At 34.3% G+C, this 22,409-nt stretch overlaps 1 protein-coding gene across 1 annotated transcript in view; it reads right to left on the bottom strand.

Annotated features, from left to right (window-relative positions):
• The window catches only part of LOC131666951 (putative uncharacterized protein DDB_G0282133), a 1,302,717-nt gene that overhangs the window by 443,979 nt on the left and 836,329 nt on the right, over positions 1–22,409 (bottom strand). The window lies entirely within an intron of this gene.

The raw sequence follows: 22,409 nt of genomic DNA, 5'->3' as shown, positions 1-22,409 counted from the left end.
GAAAGCCGACGACGGCGAAATCGCAGTCCGGCTGGCAGCGGGGCTCGCTGGATCACCGGCGACGGCTGGTTGGCAGCTAGCGGCCGGGATCGGCTCCTCGATCGCCTTATGATGATCGCCGGGGGCTGCTCAAACAGCAGCCGGAGATTTGCCTCACGAAGCCGTCTCTCGTCCTCGGGATTCCTCTCCCCTGGCGCGTCGTCTCTGACTTCTCTCGCGCCGTGACCTCCTTAACGTACGGTCACTCTCCAACTGTCCTCAATTTCTCCCGCTCTCATAATTCTCGCGGCGCGAGCCGCGCTTTCCGCGTTCTCGCCTATTCTTCTTCCTCTCTCGCTCTCTCTCACGCTCTTCGCGCTCTCGCTTCTTCTCGCACCGTCTTCTCCGCCAGTCGCGCTCTCCCCTCTCCAGGCCCTGCAACGACACGAGCGCGTGAATGCCATGTCAACCATAGCCACGCTCGGCCGCTACATCCGTGCGAGGAGAGTGCCGCACACAGGGTTAGCGAGCATCGCTATCAGCCCTGTCACAAGTGATAATCCCTTTTTAAATCAACATATGTTTGCATTTAAAATGAGTCAATCTGTTCGGTAAGCTTCTTTTTACACGTAACAAAGTAAGTAGGTGTATAGTTTCGATTTTTATGCATCATGTCAATTTTATTTTTTATGTCTTACCACGAATAAAACTTTTCTATTCATTTACTTAATTAAAATTTTTATGTCATACCACGTACAAATACAATATTTTAAAATTTTCCTATTCATTTACTTGATTTAAATTAAAAAAATATATAAAATATTTAAATTTGGTTGCTTCTACTCCCACTGTGAATACGACTTGTGTTGTATAAACATCGAAACTATACATCCTATACCACCCACTCTTTGTTACGTGTAAAAACAAGCTAACCGATTAATCAGTTTTATCATCGAAATAGTCACCTATCCAAGCGCTAGCTGCGCTCGATGCTGGTTAATTTTGCTGGTCGGCCAATTGTGCATTTTCGTGACATACCAAAAAGTCAGTTAAAAAAAAAACGGCCGAAATTTTTTTTTAATTCTTAAAAAGTTTCAGCGTATTTTTAGTACAAAATAAAGCATTTTCTTTCAAATAAACATTTTTATATCATTCGAATGTTCAAAGATATGGACAGTCAAAATTTAACGTTGTTTTGGAAGTAAATGCTTATGAAATCATTGAATTTGAATAAAAAAAATTTCGCAGCAGCAATTTAGAAAGTACTTGAAAAAAACAAAATGCCTTTTTTTAAATTCTTTTATGAATTTTTTCCGCAAAACAGCAAATACTTGAAGATGAACAAAATTTTTAAAAGAAAATTATTTCATCAAAAGTTTTTTATGATAAGATTATTTATAGAAAATTATTTAAGGTAATTGTTACATCGTATATTGTGAAAGAAGTTGGAATGGCTATTTCAATGAGCTTCCGTTGAGTTCTTTAACTTGATTTCTAATTTAGATATAAATCTTTGAACTTTTAGTAATTTTATGTTTGGGTGGACAAAGACTTCTGACCGGAAGTGTATACTCATCCTACATTTAAGTGCTTAAGTTAGTGAGACGTTAAATTGAAATCATTATATCTGAATGAAAAAAAAAATCTGAACGATTCAAAATTTATTTTAAAAGACAAGGCTCATACTTTAAGATACATTGATTAGATTTACCAACAAAAAAATTGTATGATGTTACATAACCTTAATTATGTGTAAATATTATAGTATTTACACTTTTAGTTTAGTATGTAAAGAATCTCGTATCTTCAAAACCTTTATAGTATTTATTTTGTCATTATTTTTATTCTAACAAATTGACAAGTCAGTTTTTAAGTCCAATTTCTAAAATAGGCCGAAATCTAACCTGACTTGTGAAGGGTATGTATAGCCGGGCTACGTCGATTTGGGCCTCAGATCATTTCGTAAAATTAATTACGGGGTCTTTTTGACATGGAAAAAGAAGCTTTTTTTGTCGTATTATTTTCTCCAGTCTGTCATACAACTGCATTTTTTCATCGTAAATTAAAAACTTTTGTTCTTCATCATTATCTCGATCAAATGCCATTGACAGTAATGTTGTGATAACTTTTGTATTAACAGGCATTTTATAATGTATAAATAAAATAGGTAATGTATAAATAAGATAGATACCATGAGAGTAGAGAACCGTAAATACCATAAAAGGTCAGTTTACTATATAGAATGGTTAACACAGTCAAAAGCATTGATTAAGTCTATACAAGTTGTATCGAGTTGGGTTTTCGAATCGAAAGCATCTATTATAATTTCAAGAAAATCAGTAAGTTTTATAATAGCAGAACGATTCAGAACAAAACTATATTGTGAGGGATTAATAACTCAGAAAAGAAAAGGTGATAATTTGACGGAAATAATTTAATCAAATAGTTAAAAATGGCTTTTAGCTTTGCTATTGGACGATAATTCAGAATATTACTATTATAACCACGTTTTTTGAAAACTGGAATAGAGTAAGCTTGCTTCCAAATAAATGGAAAGCAACCTTGAAGAAGAGAAAAGTTGAATAATATAAGTTATAGTGCTATTAAACTATTTTGGCATTAAGAATGAAGAGAGAAGAAATTCCGTCAGAATTAACACTAGTGAATTGTGTCATGGGAGAAAAGGCACGTTTGATATCATCAGAGAAAAATTACAGACATGAGAGGAATTGTGAAAGATTCGCAATATCGAGACTATGAGTAGTCCTAGTTTCATCCATAAATAGATTATTTGGATAACAATCATAATTCTTATTACGAAAATCACATTCGTTTACATACAGCTCTAAGTCGTCTAAATTTAGCAAGCACCTGTGGATTGTCAGTAGATTTAAACATTTTATGTACCTTTTTCTTAAGTAAAATGAAGAACCTGAGTTTCTTAGACATCCATTGAGGAAAGTGAGGAAAATGATTAATGGTAAGGGTATGAAAACTTATGACTTCAAACAATTTAGCATAAATGCGATCTACAGAGATATTAATTGGCATTTTAAGATCAAAGAAATTACATCAATCAATGGATTATAATGATAAATTGATAAAAATGTAGTGAGATTTATGGAAGTTGAAAGATATACGTGACTTAAAAATATTACATGAGTCAACTGATTATGCAGAAAATGGGACACTGATGAGAAGTTCATGAAATTTATCGGAAATGCTTAAGGGATCAAGTAGACTACTTATATCAATATAATTATTACAAAAGGCAAAATCCAGTATATTTTCTGTACTTTTTACTGATGACACAAATTAGGAACATGGCAGGATATTCATACAACATTCAAGTCGGTTGACTGCAGAACGAATCTCAGCATTAGAATGACACTCAGTGGCTACAGTCAGAGCATCCGTATTGGTTCAGGAGTAGTTGGGCAAATTGAAATCACCGATGATGAGTAACAGATCAGTCGGGTATAGTTATGGTATATATAGTTATAGTATAAGCTTGAATTTATTTGAAAAACATTTATGTTAATCCATATTTTTCAACTATATTCTTCTTATCTCTATTTATGTTTTAGAATACACAGCATGTAAAAAACTTGAAGATTGAATTGAAAATATATTCCAAAAATATTTGATAACTATACTGATATTATGGTACTGAAAAAAGTGTCATTCAAACTAAAATTCTTAAATTTATGTAAATCGTTATGAAAAAATGCTGATCCTCAAAAACCTTATCTTGACATAACTATGAATGAATGAAGATCAAAACGCATTATTATATCTGAAATCCATGAAAAACTGTTGACAGTTCAATTAGGAAAATACCTTATTTTAAAGTATAAAGGAAAATAGGTAAAAAGTGGTTGCCAAAAGATTCTTTTTATAATCAAACATATCAGTTTTTTAAATAGTGTTATAAAAATCATTTTTCAAGATTAAAACAATTCAACCATAAGACACAAGAATATAACGATGATACAAGATATTTTGAACATATCTAAAGTTGGTGGACCCCGAATATTCTTTGATGAAGGATATTTAAAAACGAAAAATAAAATGGCTAAGTAACTAACTTCTAATCATTCTGAAGAAGAACTATCGTTAACATTAATATATAAAGAACAAGAAACTGAAGTTGATAATAATGAAATTAATGTTCGCTTTGCGAGTTTTGATTACAATAATAAAGTGTTGTGTATATTCATTAAAAATTAAAAGCTCATACCCTAGATATTCATGGACATAAGCTCCGCACTCTACAATCGTAAATGCCATGAAAGCTAGTGATAAGCAATGTATGTTTCAGGACAGATTTGTCCCTAGAAACTAGGCCCTATGCTTAAGCATACATGTATGTTTCAGGACAAATTTGTCCCTAGGTACAAGTTTAGCGCGCGGTGATAGGGAGCGCGTGCTAACTTTCTCTCTCTTTCTCTCTCTCTGTCTTTCTTTTTCTCGATTTGATTCAACATGGCTTGGTGGTACGCATATATAATTCTGGGTAGATTTGTCCCTAGGATCTCGGTCCTATGCTTAAGCTTATACGTATGTATGATTCAGAACATATTTATCCCTAGGTACTAAAGAGAGTAGTAATATAATCTTTGTAAATTAAAGTACATATTATAAAGTACTGCATACTGATTTTGTTCAATATTTAGATTAAGATTTCGATATGGATAGGATTGTGAATTGAGAAATAGTTTTATATTACTAATATTACAGTGAGCGAATCTGCTCACATTAGTGCCCGATTCCTTTTTTCGTTGAGTTTGAAAGGCTAAAATAACGAAGCAAGGTTTCTTCAGTTGATTTGATATCTTCACACTCCAAACATGCTTTGATGTAGGAGGTAATTTCAGATACTCGTATGATTCTAAAGTGCGATAACTCATAGTGATAGCTCTATTACGACCAATTTGATTAAGCATTTTGATTATTTCTCTATCGGCTACTACTACGTATGGCATTAACCATTCAATTTTATTCAAAGAAATATTAGTTTTTTCATAAGTGTTTACTCATAGTAAACTGCAGTAGCAAAATTTGTTCCGAAACTGCTTAATTTTGAACAAAAGGACCGTCGAAGGAGCATCGCTCAAGAGCTATTAAACAACGTCAATGATGATCCTAATATGCTCAAAAGAGTCATAACTGATAATAAATCATGGATTTATGGTTATAACGTCGAAACTAACGTTCAATCGTCCCAATGGAAGACTCAAAAAGAACCAAGACCGAAAAAAGCACGTCAAGTTTGATTAAACATCAAGGTTTTGCTCACTGTTTTCTTTGATTATCGTGGTGTAGTACATCAAGAGTTCTTATCACAAGATCGTACGGTCAGTGAAGAGTATTACCTTGAAGCTATGCGCCGCTTACGATAAACAATACGAAAAAAACGACCGGAATTGTGAGAAAACAATTCATATATTTTGCATCACGATAATGTACCTGCTCACTCATCGTTGCTTGTTCGAACTTTTTGACTAAAAACAAAACCACAATCATGCTTCAGGCACTATATTCACCGGATATGGTCCCCTGCGATTCTTCCCTGTTCCCAAAATTTAAGAAACCAATGACAGGACTGAGGTTTGAAACGGTTGAGGACATAACGAAAAAATCGCTGTAAGATTACAAAGCTATACCAGAAAGTGCTTACCAGAAGTGGTTCGAGGATTGGAAAAAACGTTGGCACAAGTATATTATATCTGACGAAGATTACTTTGAAGGGAACAACATAAATATTGATGAATAAATAAATATATTTCATAAAAATAAAAATTCACCTTACTTTTTGAATACACCTCGTAGAAGCAGTTTTCGGTGGACCCAGTACCTGTGGAAAAACTAACTGTTTGCTAATATCAATCACTCATCCAAATGGTCTTAGATTTGAAAATTTGTATATGTACTCAAAGTCAGTAAACCAATCCAAGTATCAGATTCAAAGTATCAGTTTTTATTGAAGCCGATAGATAGAGTATAATATTACTTATTTAGTGAGCACGAGTCCGTTATCTCGCCAGATAAAGCACAACCAAATTCCATTATGAGCATTTTTTTATATGAGAAGACAAAGAAATAGATAGTTTCTATCTCATATGCACCCAAAGAATCTTTTTAGAGATTATGTGAATTTACTAGTTTTATTTCGACAAGATAATGTTAATATCAAACATATTTATAATGTTCATATTAACTCAGACATACCTTTCAAATAGTTTAAGAAAATTTGTTCAAAACGTTGAAGAAATGATAATCACGGATTTTTAGTTATCAATAGAGATAGATCAATAAATTATTGAAGATATAGAAAAGGATTTGATTCTTTTGCTATAAATATCGCAGATTGTGTGAACGAGCGTTATTTCTCTTTCATCAATACAACTATTGACAGTATGGCAGATTTTGAATGAAAAAACATAGTACTTCAGCAGTTAACTAAGGCTTGTGTTACAATTAGATGTAAATATCAGGTAAACGTGGACAAGCAGATTTAGAAAAGACTTGGAATGAAACACTTAAACCAGTTGTTGATTCATTGAAGAAGCTTGGAGAGACAGCTATTAAAAAAAAATTATGTTGCTGCTACTACTATTACTACTAACGGATCGTCAACGATAAAAACAGAATCGTCATTGAAAAAATATTCAAGACAAAAGCAAATAATTCTAAGAGTCATCCATACTTTAATAGTACTGCAAATGAGATTGATACTACTCTATAACTTTTAGATGCTATATTTGAATCTGCTGTTGGTTCTGACGATGACACTGATAAGTCTGTTGATGATGATTCTATAGATACTACTGCTATAAATTTAGATAAAACATATTCATCGCAACCGCTGGACGATTTAATTTCAGGAAACTATATTCGACTTTTGCATGAGCCTAATATTAAAAGTAATCTACACAAAACATTTGGTGTCCGTCTAAAGGAAAATGAGTACTTTATTGGTAATTCTCCTATTTATATCAAAAGTGATAAAGTGAATAATGAAAGATACATGAACACTTTTGCTTTAATGGAAATTTTTTTCATAAAGAACCTAATTCTAAATTAATTAGTTCATTGGATGAAGAAAATTATTTAAAAATTCTTGAAAACACTGATGTTCATCAGAAGAGATTTCACTCAGATGGAGAATACATCGCTGGAGAATACAATCGCTACAAAGTCGCTAGAAAAAAAACATTGTTTGATTATGTCTACTGGGATGACCCAAATGAGCTTTTTGATCTACTAAGATTACTTATAGCTGAACAATCAGTTGGTAATCCTAGCCATATTAATAAAATTCCCTCTATCATTGAAGAATTACATGAATCAAATTATATATATTGAGAGAAAACTATAACTATATATCAGTATTTGAATGAGCGTTGACGTGTTTAGTCGTAAATTGATCAAAGAAAAGGGCTTTGGTGGTCATCCCGATATAGGGTACAAAATCACTGTAGATGGCCACTTGAATGCAGACGGAAAAAGGATCTGTAATATTGCTCAGACTCTGCAAGCTGAAGACGCAGCAAATTTAGACTTCGTATTCCAATTAATTAAAGCGGCGGATAGAAATATTAGCAAAAAAGTTAGTCAAGTACAACAAAAATTTGAGAAAGATGTTGCAATAGTAAACCGTGTATTAGATTATCTGTTGATGCAATATAGAGAATTTTACAAAAAAATTAAATAATATCTGAATAAACAATAAAATAATTAACAGTTAATAAAACATGAAACATCAAAGAGTCGTTGATGAGCTACACAAACCAGCACAACGTAACTATCCGCGTCGAAAAGTTGATATACGCGGCAGAGATGATGATACGTGGCAAGCTGATCTTGTAGATATGCAAGGCTACGCGAGAGAAAACAAAGGCTTTCGATATCTATTAACTGTCATTGATATGTTTTCAAAATACACTTGGGCCGTTCCTGTGAAACAAAAAACTGGTGCAGATATTGCTTGTGCAATGTATTAAAAAAGGACGCTCTCCTATAAATCTCCACGTGGATCGAGACAAAAAGTTTTACAATTCAAGTTTTCAGAATCTAATAACAAAATATAAAATAAATCTATATTCCACCTACACCAATCTTAAGGTATCTATTTGTAAACGTTTCAATCCAACTTTAAAAAATATCACGTGGAAAAAATTCAATCTACAAGGAAATTATATATGGCCCGACATTCTCGCTGATTTATTGAAATCTTACAATAATCGAAAACATCGAACAATAGATATGAACCCTGAAGATGTGAATAAAGAGAATGAAATACAAGTACTGCAACGATTCCTCTACGACCAACATCTTTTCAAGAAACCGAAATTCCGAGTAGGCGATAAAGTACGAGTGAACAGGTCTAAATACATTTTTGAAAAAGGATATATCCCCAATTGGTCTACAAAAATTTTTATTATTCAACGTATTTCGAGAACAAAACCCATAATATACCATTTACTAGATTACAGAGGAAATTCGATTGTTGGAGGTTTCTACGAACAAGATCTGCAGAAAGCCATGTATCCCACTGTTTATGTCGTGGAAAAAGTTTTAAAGAAACTAGGCAATAAAGTCTATGTGAAATGGTTAGGATTTGACAACTCACACAATTCATAGGTTAATAAAGCAAATATGAATGAATAAATGAAAGACAAAATTGTATTTTATAATATGTAAAAATTTTATTGAAATACAAAATTTCTTGCATTATTCCACGAGTATTAATTTTCATATAGAAAAATTTTTTATATAAAAAATAGTGAAATATCCAAAAAAAAATTTTTTTTTTTCATTACAGAGAGCCCCAACTTTCGTTATCACCTGTGAGATACTTTCATTTAACGTCACTTGTGAGTCCATTACAAGTCGAAACCTGCTTTAGTAAAACCACCTGTGACTCATTTATCTCTTCGTAAAAGAAATTTAAGAATGAACTTTTGTGGCGGGGAATTTCGGGGGGTCTTAGTCGGACTCTCAAAGCTCTTCCGCCACAAGGCCTGATTGGCCCTTTTTCCCCGATTAATTATTAGAGCGCCAGACCGCTGTATGTGATTAGGGCTATCGTCGGGGATAGGGCCAAGATATCGCGGCGTATCCCTGTTTGCTCACAGTGTGACTGCGCAGAGTGGACAGGTGAACGTTGACCCGCGAATTCCTCTGATTCAGGCCGTTAGTGTCTAACAATTTGGTTTCCTTCCGTTCTCTCGTCCGTAAAATGCCGGCAGCTCAGGTTGTGACACTTTACCTGGGTTTGGAGATTCGTCCGAATTCGCGCGTATGTTACTTAACGTTGGAACCGAAAATGGCGAACAAGTGCTTTCCGATTATAACCGTCCGCGGCTTAAAATAGTCAGCATGCAGAGAAGGGAGGCGATAAAGTACGAGAGTATTTTATCGGGTAAAGTACGAGGTGCAAAATTATAAAAATTGATCACTCTTAATTGCATTTATTTCAGCCTACGTGTACAAAGGTGGTCTAATTAGCGGATAGTCAATATAATTCGACACAACTCTACACGTAGTGGTACGGATCTACACGTCCCGGCGATTTATATCTGTGACGGTCTATACTGTCGATTCCTGCCTTGGAAATCGTGATCCCCTAGTCCACTATCAAAATCCTGTTATTCTCTCCTAACACTTACGACAAATTTGGAAGAAACGGCAAAAAGGTCAGCGCGACTTAACTGAGACTAGAATTCTCTTCGTTTGATCTTCAATTACAAAAAATGGTGAAATGGTCAGTGCGACGTAGTTGAAGCACTAAAATACTTTTCGACTAGATCTAACTCTCAGGTTAAATTCTAATAAACGGGCAAATGGTTAACGCGACTTAACCCAAGCACTAATTTTCTTCCAATTAATCTAATCACTCACGTTAAATTCGAATAACGGCGAAAGTTCAGTCAAAATGTCTGGCACAAATCACTTCTTCAGGCTTGAAGAATAACGGCAAAATAGACGAGAATCGGATTTTCACGGTCAAAGATCACCCTTCCTCTCCTCTTTCCGAGAAGAAATCCCATTATTGGCCGATTTGCTAATTCGAATATCGGTAGCGCCCTCCGAATATATCATTATTGGTCTGTCTGTAAATTAGAAAGATACAGCGCCCTCATATTATCTCCTACTTTTGTCGCTATTTACTCTCTCTCATCCCCTACTAAATAAGCTAGCATTGATTGATGGAAAAGATCTACCCTACTCTTATCTATTTTTCGATGCAGACGGAAATCAAATTGTATTCTATACAAATTTTCCTAATTATGTATTTTATATTTTTCATACTTAAGTTAAATCTTTAAATTAATTGTAAATAATAAAATAATTAAAATCGGTTTTATTCGTAGCGACCTCATCATCGCTTTAAATTTAAATCTATAATACTGTGACGAGAGCAAGCGATGCGCTTGTTTTCGTCGGTATTTTTTTCCAATTCCCCCTTTCTCGGCAAGGCACGGTGATTTAAGAATGCCTCTAATGCATGGTCTTTGTTTCAGCCGTCGGAGATTGCCGAGCGAGGCCGAGCCGGCCCGAAGCCATTGAGCTGACGACAAAGTATAGACGTTAGAAAAAAAGAGAGAAAGAGTTAGGGGCGTGCGTGCCCCACGCAGGATTAGGCAGGCGCGCGTCGCGAACCGATTAGCGCATTGGTCGCGCGCCGCCTAATAAATAGGTCAATTGGGGAGAGAAAGAGCGAGCGAAGAAGCTGTCGATTGCGGAAGTGAACGAGCGACACAGACGGTAGTTAGTCGATCAGCGAGACAGAAGGTTTTCAGATGTTCTGAGATATAGACTGTAATGAGTCGGTCAGAGTGCAGTTGTGAGTGCAAAGGTCAGGCGAACGCACACGCCACCAAGAAGTTGAGAAGAAGCCGAGAAAAAAAAAGAGGACCTTTCCAGCATCTGCTTTATCGACCAATGTATATCGACCTGCTTGACGGGCATCGTTTGCGACCGACTGTGAACCGACGTGCAGACCCCATGCCCCCCGCCGGCAGTTACCGACTCTTGTATTATCGACGTGCATGCCCCCGTCCCCATGCCCCATGCCCCATGCCCCTTGTTCCATGCCAAAATAAAAAATGTTTTCTTTATGCTGATTGATTGTGATTGAGTAGAATGTATAGGTGGGAGTTTCATGATCTTAGTCAAAATGAATGAAAAAATATGTAGGTCTGTGTAAGTATAAAAGCTTTTTTATTATCAAATTTCAATTCTCTATATAAATTCAATCAAACATCCACCGGGAGATTTTAATTTTATATCCCGCTCCGTCACTTCTTTCTTAAAATTCTCATATGAAGATTCGTTCTGGACGATAAGTTCGTTGACTTTATTGGGAAGAAAAATATCAAATGATGCATCCAATTCTAGAACGATCTTCATACCATATTTAGTGTTTACTTTTTTCATGCCGGTGATAGCGTAGAGAATATTTTGCTCCAAATCTTTAAGTTTTTTTGTGGGTTAAAAGCTTGGAGTTTTTGCAACTAGATTGATAGCGTCCATGATGTTGGATCTGTGAACCGCTCAAAGGAAGAGAAAACGTAAGTTATATGTATTACAAAATAACGTATTGAATATTTAAATATTATAGTTATAAAGTCAAAGTTTTTACATACATATTCTTTTTAATATTGAATGAATATAATTATGCTTGATACTACACCCGATGTAGAAAACTGAATGAATGCTCACCTTATCAATGCTGCATATATAACCTTGTCCCCACTCCTAGTTCACGGTGTCATACCCCTCCTCTTCATTCTGTAAAGATAATCTATCCATCACATCAATATATATTTCGTCGTCACTATTGGATGTTAAAGTCACTGAAGTACTTTCTGATGTATAATATTCTTCATCAATATAAGCATAATCGTCGTCGTCGTCAGAAATGTTACTCTGCGATGACAAGTTTTGTTTTTCCTCATCATCAGTGTCTGGCGGCATATGTTGTAAATGAAAAGAAGGTTTTAGCCATCTTTTGAGTGCCATCACATTTTCAAGTGCACAATTTTCTGACCAACCAGGTTGATGATAAGAACAGACAACGGGTCTTCGAAATCCTGGTTCGTGTAAAGAAGGACAACCCATTTCCTCTAAATCAAATACGTGAGTCACGTATCGTGAGAGCCACTCTACCTTCTGCCGTCCCTTAACATAAATTCTAACTGAATCATTGTCAGAAGCTGAACGACCTAAGTTCTCTATAATTTGAGGATGTTGATCGTACGGTATATTGCTTGCATTCCAATCGATCCCATGGAAGTTTTGCATGAGCCTGGAGTTCTCTCTTTTTGAATGACTGGGAAAATCTTCCCAAGGACATGGTGGTGAAAAAATAAAATGAGATGGTGTCAAATGGTCATTGTTGAGATTGATGACTGCAAGCTCTTTGAACACAGGTTCATCATTTAACTTGAAAGCTTGTACGTCAACGACAATTTCCATAGCGAATCTACAATGAAATAGCGGAAAAAATTAGTCTTTTTTATGAAATGAAGAGTTAGAGTATATATTGAATTTTTTTCTTACTGTATAAAAGGTAGACAACGTGCCATGATTAATATGCTCAATCGAATGAATTAATGATTAATAAGTCAATGAAATTTATATATTTTTCCCCCACTCAATCTGTAATCCCTACTACAGAGCTTGGTTATATCCTTTTCTACGCATGAAAACATAAGAAAAAAAAATCCAAGTTCTTGTTATAGTGCTCGTTGTGATGCTGTGATAAGTAGTACAGCGCTAGTCACTTTGCGCGGGCATAATACAAAGTCCTCTGGTTATACGCGAATCAGTCAACTTATGCGCGTAAGACAGCGTCCACAGCTATGTTCCTTTAAGAATGAAAAAAAAAATTCTAAGTTCTCATTGTAGTGCTCGCTGTGATGACACACAAGTTCTTCACACCTTGCTGACGCATATATCAGAGTTCATTTCAGCGACTAAGACCTCTTATGCTTAATGTATATGCTGCTAAGTCCAGAGTTAGTGTACAGCGCTAATTCGGTATAGCGTAGCGGTTAATAAGTCAATGAAATTTATATATATTTTCTCCCCCATTCAGTCCATAACCTTACTACAGAGCTGGGCTATATCCTTTTTTACGCATGAAAACACATGAAAAAATCCAAGTTCTTATTATAGTGCTCATTGTGATAAGTAGTACAGCGCTAATCACCTTGCGCGCGCATAATACAAAGTTACTTTCAGTGCACGCTTTTCGTTGAAGCGACTAAGATCTTATTATATTTAACGCGTACGCAGTCAACAGTCTTTACACGTAGGAGAGTCGATCTCGTATTCTGATGACTAAGTCCTCGCTCTACAACGCTCCGTGTGTTGACGAAGTACTACAACGTCAATCAGCTTGCGTGCGCGCTGAGTTCATATTTCATCTTAGCGAGTAAGACCATATCAAATGCATCCGCAGCTTAACATGTACACGGCCGAAAGAAAAAACTTAAGTAACTGATCACGAATCCGCAGTCCAATTGACCCCATGACGTCTGGGTCAAGGGCATTTGAAGGTCAAAATTGAACACACACATTTGAGTTGAAAAAAATGACTAATCTTTATGTTTTTTGGGTCGCTGAATAATAATTCGAGGTCGGTTTGACTTCAAGTAGTAAAGGTCAAGGTCATTTGAAGGTCAAACGTGTTTATTTTAGAAATAATGCATTTTTGACTACAGATTCTGAAAGAACGAAAAATTTTACGTCCAAAACTGTATTTTTTTAATTTTTTTAATATGATCCAAAGGTCATTTCAAGTGGTGATGTGGGGAATTAATTTGATGAATGCAGAAATACGAAAATATGGTTCCCTTCACCTAAACTATTGCGGTAATATATTTTGGTGATCGTTGAACCAGAATACAAGGTTCGTCTGTCTCCTCAAGGACAAGATAAGGGTCGCCCCATCAAGGTAAAAAAAGAACTAAATCTCTGCAGAACTATAAATATGAGACTTAGCTATTGTTTTTTCTTCTATAACGCTTTCTTTTACTTTCGAAGGATCTGTGTAGCGGATTTCGAATTCTTTTTGCGCTCTCGTCATCTTCTTTATCATCTGACACTCGATCTCTTTTCAGTAACCAACAGTAGTCCGCCAACACATTTACGTCCCATTTCCCTTGCCATCTAGTTTCAGCCTCTTTTAGATCTTGATGGAACCGTTCCCCTTGTTCTTCGCTGTAATCTCCCAAGTTATCAGGGAAATAGCTAAGATGAGCATCCATGAAATGAACTTTGTGACTCATCAAACATCCCAAACACTTATAGTTTCTTATCATATTTGCTACAATAGTTTTGTAGTCATCGCTTTTGTTATTTCCCAAAAAGTTCTGACAAACATCTCGGAAACTGAGCCATGCAGCTTTCTCTAAGTCATTCATGGTATCAACGAATTTTTCATCGTTAAACATTTTACGGATTTGAGGTCCATCGAATATCCCTTCCTTCAATTTCGCTTTACTTAATCGAGGGAATCGCTCCACTAAGTACTTAAAACATTTTTCACCTTTATCCAACGCTTTGACAAACTGTTTCTTCAGCCCAAGTTTTATGTGAAGAGGCGGAAGTAAAACTTTTGAGGGATCAACTAAAGGCAGTTTCAGTATATTGTAACTTCCAGGAATTAGTTATGCTCTTGATTGCCAATTTTTTTTTACATAATGGTTTTCGCGATCTCTACTATCCCATAAACATAGGAAGCAGGGATACTTTGTAAATCCTGACTGTTGACCAAGAAGAATTGTTATTATTTTTAGATCGCCAGAAATCTGCCAATTATGTTCTTTATATCGTATTTTATCCAATACGTATTCCACATTTTCGTAACTTTCTTTCAATTGCGTTGAGTGCGCTAAAGGTAGACTTGCGTACCCATTTCCATTATTGAGAAGCACTGCCTTCAGACTCCGTTTTGAGGAATCTATAAACAATCTCCATTCTTCAGGAACATAAATACCTTCTTTCATTTCGTTCATCAAACCTAAACCATCTGTGTAATATACCAGAGTGCCTTCTTCGTTTTTCTTGAAATATTGTCGGAATTCTTTTTCTCTATTTCTGTAGACTGATGACTTCGTTCCCCGTTCAAGCATTCCTCGATTTTTCAACACAGCGGCCATGTATTCAGAAGCATCTTTAGGAAGCCCCATATCCCTGATAAAATTACTTAAACTTTCTTGATTGAATAGTTTTACAGGTTTATTTTTTTCCTCCCTCAATTTGGTATATATTCTTCTTCATGATCATCTTGGTCGGAGCTATCGAGAGATTTTTCTACACTGTCAAACCATTCCTCCCTATCAGTTTCTTTACTCGTTGAAGCTTCATTCATTGATGGACTTGTATCCATTTTTTCGTCAGCAGACTCTACCCTAGATTTTGCTGGTACAACGGAAGATACTAGTGCGTATGATATCCGTGACTTTGTTTTAACGTTGAATCCTTTAACATTGGTATTGCAAAAATAACAATCTTTCTCGGATTCAGGTATTGACCATATTACTGCTGAAGTATATTTCAAAATTTTATCATTTCTGGTTTTATCCCATCGGATAAGCATATTAAAACAAGAGCAGCAAATAGTTTCTGGAGAAAACGTTGAATTTTGAACAGAAAGTTCTTTCTTATAACATTTCTCATATATATCTGTACATTTTTTATTCATTGACCTACGATATTTGCTTACTTCATATTTCCCGCAAACGTAACAAAAAACATTTTTATCAGTGCCACAAAAGTAGCTTGCAGCATCTTCAATTCTTCTTGTAGCATCATACTCCTTATTAGCCAAGTCATCAACTAGTAAAGAGCTGCGGTCACTTGATGACGACGATTGCGGGCCCGCTTGCTCACTCTGACCAACCGCCGATACTAGGCATCCAAGACCCTGCATCGTAGACTTTCCTGTGCCAGCCATGACGGCGTCATGCCTTCAGCCCAGGGCTTAGCCGGAAAACAAACAAGAAAAACAAAGTCGTTTACGCCGTCACCATGTGGAGGTGCCCTGGGTGCTGACACAAGATAGGTATTACTGATAGATACTACTCCGTTCATTCAGAATCTGGAGTCAAAAATGCAGTTTTTTTCAAAATAAACAAGTTTGACCTTAAAATGACCTTGACCTTCACAGCTTGAGATCAAACCGACCTCAAATTCGAATTCAGCGAACCAAAAAACATAATGATAAGTAGTTTATTCCACTAAAACGATATTTTTCCCAATTTCGACCTTCAAATGCCCTTGACCCAGGTGTGATGGGGTCAAAAAGACCTCGTATTCTGATCCAGCAACCACCAAAATATATTACCACAGTAGTTTAGGTAAAGAAAATCATATTTTCGTATTTTTGCAGTGATTAAATTGATTCTCCACATCACCATTTATAATGACCTTGAAATGACATTTGGATCATGTTAAAAAAATTAAAAAAATACAGTTTTGGACGTAAAATTTTCCGTTCTTTCAGAATCTGCAGTCAAAAATGCATTATTTCCAAAATAAACACTTTTGACCTTCAAATGATCTTGACCTTTACTACTTGAGGTCAAACCGACCTCGAATTATTATTCAGCGACCCAAAAAACATAAAGATTAGTCATTTTTTTCAACTCAAATGTGTGTGTTCAATTTTGACCTTCAAATGCCCTGGACCCAGACGTCATGGGGTCAATTGGACCGCGGATTCGTGATCAGCGGATCAAATTACATGGGAATATATGTGTCGCGTTCAAATATTAGAGACTTGGTTTTTTTTGTGTGCCTGTGTAGTCAAGTGAGTGTAATAAAATCATTAAAAAATTATATATATATATATATATAAATTTGTAAGAGCTTTTAAAGTCAAATATCTTTTTGATTTTAGCAAATGTGCGCTCCAGCGTCTTACGATTATTTCGAAGTCGTTTCTGATACCATTGAACGAAATATAGCTGAAAAGGAGTCTGCCTCAAGATTGCAATTTGATGCTCTGAACAGTATAGCTGATCATGCTACTTATAGCCAAGTGTGTATCATTGTATATTGTGAGAAAGTTACATCTTATTCTTTTTCAAAATTATTCACACATTGATATGCTATTTACAGAATGAATTCAACAAAATGTACTTGGAGGTACAGAACATAGAGCAGTCTGCAGATAGTCAATATATCCCCCTCTCAGATATAATTATTTTTATATTTTCAATCATATCATGTAATATTTCAATATCTTATATTAATTTTTGTATTAATAGCGTGAACAGCAGAGGGAATTTCTTAAATGGAAAAAAAAAATTATAAACAGGTAAGAGACTGATAATAAATTTCAAGTGTATGTGTATACATATATATATATAATACTTTCTCAATTATTTATCAAAAATTTTTTTTTCAGAGCTGTGATATAGAAACAGTTGAGGAGTTGGAACCATACGTTCCAAATAATCGTATGACCCTTCTACCTCGCATCCCTAAAAAGTCTGGATCACAAAATAAATTAGTAAAAGAATGTACAAACACATTAAACACAGATTCACAGTTACTCATACAAAAAGATATTCATAATCAAAATAAAAACTCAACAAGTAAGAAAACAGATAAAACAAAAAATAGATCAATCAAAAATTCAACAAATGACAAGACGGATGAAAAAAATAGATCAAACAAAAAACACTTAACAAATGACAAGACTGATAAAAAACGTACAGAAATCTATAGACAAACAAACAAAACTAGCAAGGGACATTCAAAAATAATTAATGACATTAAAATAACACGAGACGTGAAAAATAACAAACTAGACAAAAAATCAGACGCTAAAAGTACACGTAAATCGAGACCAAGAACTAAAAAGCGAAAATCTCCTCCACGTTCAAAATCAATCATTAGTACGACTTCTTACAGTTCCAATGATGACACAAAAACACATACATAACCAAACACCACTCCTCAGTTAAATCTGAATCGAAAACGCTCGAATTCATGCTCATCTGTCAGCACAAAACGATGGAGACTTCATGAATTAACTGATTAAAAATGAAATAAGTTGTGATAATTTTGTGTTTTTATACTGATTATATAATAAAATGAAAGAAAATAAGATTCGTTTTGTGATTCGAATAAATATATGTCAGTCCTTTTTTAAATACATTTTTTTTTTTTTTTTAATTATGAAAGATAAGCTTAAACATAGCTATTATTTTTACACAGCAAATCGGATGTGATATTTTTGTCTGATTATATAATAAAATGAAATAGTAAAGATTCGTTTTGTGATTCGAATAAATATATATTGTCAGTCCTTTTTTAAATACATTTTTTTTAATTATGAAAGATAAGCTTCAAATATAGCTATTATTTTCACACAGCAAATGGGACAATTTTCAAATTTGATAGCACATCGCGAAGTCCTCCCCTCCCTTTTGAAATATGTATATAAAAGAAACTGCTAGTGAGAATGAAATCATTCTTTCACAATGTGCTACCCGAAACATGCTCAAAACATTAGTGAAAAGGAAATTCCGTATAATCAACCATTAGCAGAGTTGCTTTTGGAGTTTGCGATAGAATCAAACGAAGAAATGTTTAGTGAGGATGATGAATTGATCAATAGAGCTTATGATAATTATATTCAACAGCTGTGAAGAGGACTGATACATATATATATATATATATGACAGTCCACATTGGTGGTGGCTCATTCGTGATTGATCTCTGCTACTGATAAGAATGGAAATCTTAAATGATAGTTTGGAACATTTTCATGCGATTGAAGAAGCTACAAACGTTATTATTTCAAAAATTATACGTGATGAGAATCTTATAGAGAGATGGAAAAAACAATGTATTTTTTCATTGCGAACTTTGAATAAAATTTTAAAGCAATCATCGCTTAGCGTGAAGCAAAAGCAATCACTGCTTAGTACTATTGGCAAACTTGAATGCATCAACTTGCTGTTAGAAAATTGTAAAGTTCATGGAGCAGGTTTGGGTACTAACATAAAAAATCGTGTGCAATGGGTTAATTTGGAGAGTGCTTTTGAAAATCGTTTGAAAACTAGCATTATAGCTAACATTCAGCACATTGATATAGAATCATTTTTGAAAGATGAATGCAATTTGTTTGTAAGTAACGTTAAAATTTTTTTAAAAAAACATAATGTTTGTAAAGTTAATGCTGTGCTTTCATGCAAATTTTGGAAATATTCGAGTAACCAAGATGAGTTAGAAAAGACTTATGACACAAAGCACTTCATTACGCAAAACATTGAAATGTATGTTTCAACCCCTCTCACAATGGTTCAATGATAATATCAAAAGTCCATTGTTAATAAAAGTAGAGACATTTGAAAGTAACGAGTCCGGATGGTCTTTGGATTCTATTATCAATATTCAGATTAATATCAATAAATTCAATCCAATGCGTAGTGGAAGCTCTTATATACCTTTACCAAAATTTTTGAGAAATAAGCATGCATGCATAAATGTGAAAAATAGTGATAACAAATGTTTTGTATGGTCAATCTTAGCAGCCATATGTAAAATTTCACATACAGATCATCCTCAAAGAATAAGTCACTATATATCACATGAGAATAAACTGATTTTGGATGGAATATCATTTCCAGTCTCCTTGAATCAAATAAATAAATTTGAAAAATTAAATAGCATGATATCAGTCAATGTGTTTGGTTTAGAGGGCAAAAGAATTGTTCCCCTTTATCATATAGAAAATAAAAAATCAAACCATGTGAACCTTTTACTAACTGATCAAAGTTTTTGTGATGATGATGAAATAATATCAAATAATTATCACTATGTATACATAAAAGACCTTGCAAAATTAGTAGGAAGTAGTTTGTCACGTAATAAAAATTAAAAAAAATATTTGTGATCGATGTTTGAATTATTTTAATACTGCAGAGAAACTTGTTGCACATGATACGAAGTGTCAAGAAATAAATAAGTGTAGAGTACAGATGCCAAAAAAAGGTCAAGATGTGATTGAACTCAAAAACTATGGATTCAAATTAAAATCACCATTTATTATCTGTGGAGATTGTGAATGTTTATTGAAGAAAACAAATGTTAACCAGCAAGACATTGATAAAAATACTGTCACAACTCAACATCATGAAATGTTTAGTGTAGGCTATTACTTAAAATGTAGCTATGATGACAGTTTATCAAGATATAAATCTTATCGCGGACCAAAGCCATCACAATGGTTTGCAGAAGAGTTAAAAAATATAGCTTATTACATCAAAAACATATACAATCATCCGAAACCTATGGATGAACTAACACCGCAGGAACTTGATGAATTCCAAATGTCAAATATATGTCATATCTGTGAAAAACCAATGAATTTTTCAACGAAAGTTCGCGATCATTGTCACTTGACAAAAAAATATCGAGGTGCAGCTCATCAAAGTTGTAATCTGAACTATCGAGATTCTCATGTAGTGCCTTTAGTTTTTCACAATCTCAGTGGTTATGACGCTCATTTTATCATACGTGATATATCTAATCACTTTTCTGAACACATTGAAATTTTACCGTTAACAAAAGAGAAGTATATTGCATTCACAAAGACTGTCGCAGATACTGGAATCAAACTACGATTTATTGATTCATTTAAGTTTATGGCTTCATCGCTTGACAAACTAGCTTCTTATTTGAATCATTATAAAATTGTGAACTCTGAATTTCATGATCATGATCAAGAAAAAATCAATTTGTTGACACGTAAAGGAGTACTTCCGTATGAATATATCGATAGCTGGGAGAAGAATTATTAACTCGAAGAAGATCGACTACCGGAAAAAAATGAATTTTTCAGTAGTCTTAATGGTTCTGAAATATCTGATGCTGACTATGATCATGCACTCAAAGTTTGGAATGCATTTAACATAAAAACTTTGGATGAATATTATGATTTGTACATGAAAATAGACATTTTATTACTCACAGAAGTTTTTGAACAATTTCGCGAGCTGTGTCTATCAGCGTATAATCTTGATCCGGCTCATTATTACACAACTTCAGGCTTACCCTGGGATGCAATGCTCAAGTTTACAAAGGTATCATTAAGACTTTTGACAGATATAGATATGCATTTGTTCATAGAATCAGGTATTCGAGGTGATTTGAGTCAGTGCTCAGGTCGATATGGCGCAGCTAACAACAGATATATGAAAGAAAAATTCGATAGTAGCAGGGAAGAGGAATATCTTTCTTACTTTGATGCTAATAATTTATATGGCTATGCAATGACGCAATATTTGCCACGAGACAATATTGCATGGGAAGAAAATTTTGTCAATATCGACTTTTTACAAGTTGCTGATGACGCTCAAGCCGGTTATATTTTGGAAGTTGATTTAGATTATCCGCCATCAATTCATGATGAGCATAATGACTTGCCATTCTGCCCAGAGCACGTAAAACCACCTGGTTCCAAGCATGAAAAATTATGTGCTACTCTCATGAATAAGAAAAATTATGTGATACATTATCGAGCTCTCAAGCAAGCTGTTAAACATGGACTCGAGCTTGTAAAAATTCATAGAGTATTGAAATTTCAGCAATCGGCGTGACTAAAATCATACATCGACTTGAACAGTTCAATGAGAGTAAAAGCTCAAAATGAGTTTGAAAAAAATCTTTTTAAAAATATTTAATTTTAAAAAAATCTTTCTTTCTCATAAATAATAGTATATATGGTAAAACTATGGAAAACGTTCGCAAACATGTTGATGTCAAACTTTTAACGAAGTGGGATGGACGGTACGGTGTGGAAGCTTTTGTTTCAAAACCTAACTTTCACAGTAGATCAATTTTTGATGAAAACTTGACAGCGGTTCAGTTGCGTAAAATTCAAGTATACTTGAATAAACCCATTTATATTGGTCTTACAGTTTTAGACGTATCCAAAACATTAATGTACAGCTTTCACTATGATTGTATGAAAAAGATGTATGGAAAAAATTGTAAACTCCTCTATATGGATACTGATAGTTTTATACACTTGGTAAAGTGTCTGAATTTTTATGATGATATAAAAGCTAACATGAATTATTTTGACACTTCTGACTATCCTACTGAAAACGTATTCAATATGCCAAGAGTCAATAAGAAGGTTCTTGGATTAATGAAGGATGAGTGTAATGGAAATATACTAACAGAATTTATTGGCTTGAGGAGTAAAATGTACTGTACTCGTGTAAATGGTGTTGATGCTTCAAAAAAAGTCAAAGGTGTGAAGGCCTCTGTTGTCAAGAAAATTATTGACTTTGATCATTATTTGGACTGTTTGCCAAATTTAAGTATTCATAAAAGAGAGCAATGTATGATCAGATCTAAATTGCACAATGTTGAAACTATTCGACAGAGAA

This window comes from Phymastichus coffea, unplaced genomic scaffold (assembly GCF_024137745.1).
Source record: "Phymastichus coffea isolate CEN01 unplaced genomic scaffold, Cenicafe_Pcof_1.1 PCOF00004, whole genome shotgun sequence".
Taxonomy (NCBI): Eukaryota; Metazoa; Arthropoda; class Insecta; order Hymenoptera; family Eulophidae; genus Phymastichus; species Phymastichus coffea.
The sequence above is the reverse complement of the archived record's forward strand: the minus strand, read 5'-3'. Positions and strand labels throughout refer to the sequence as shown.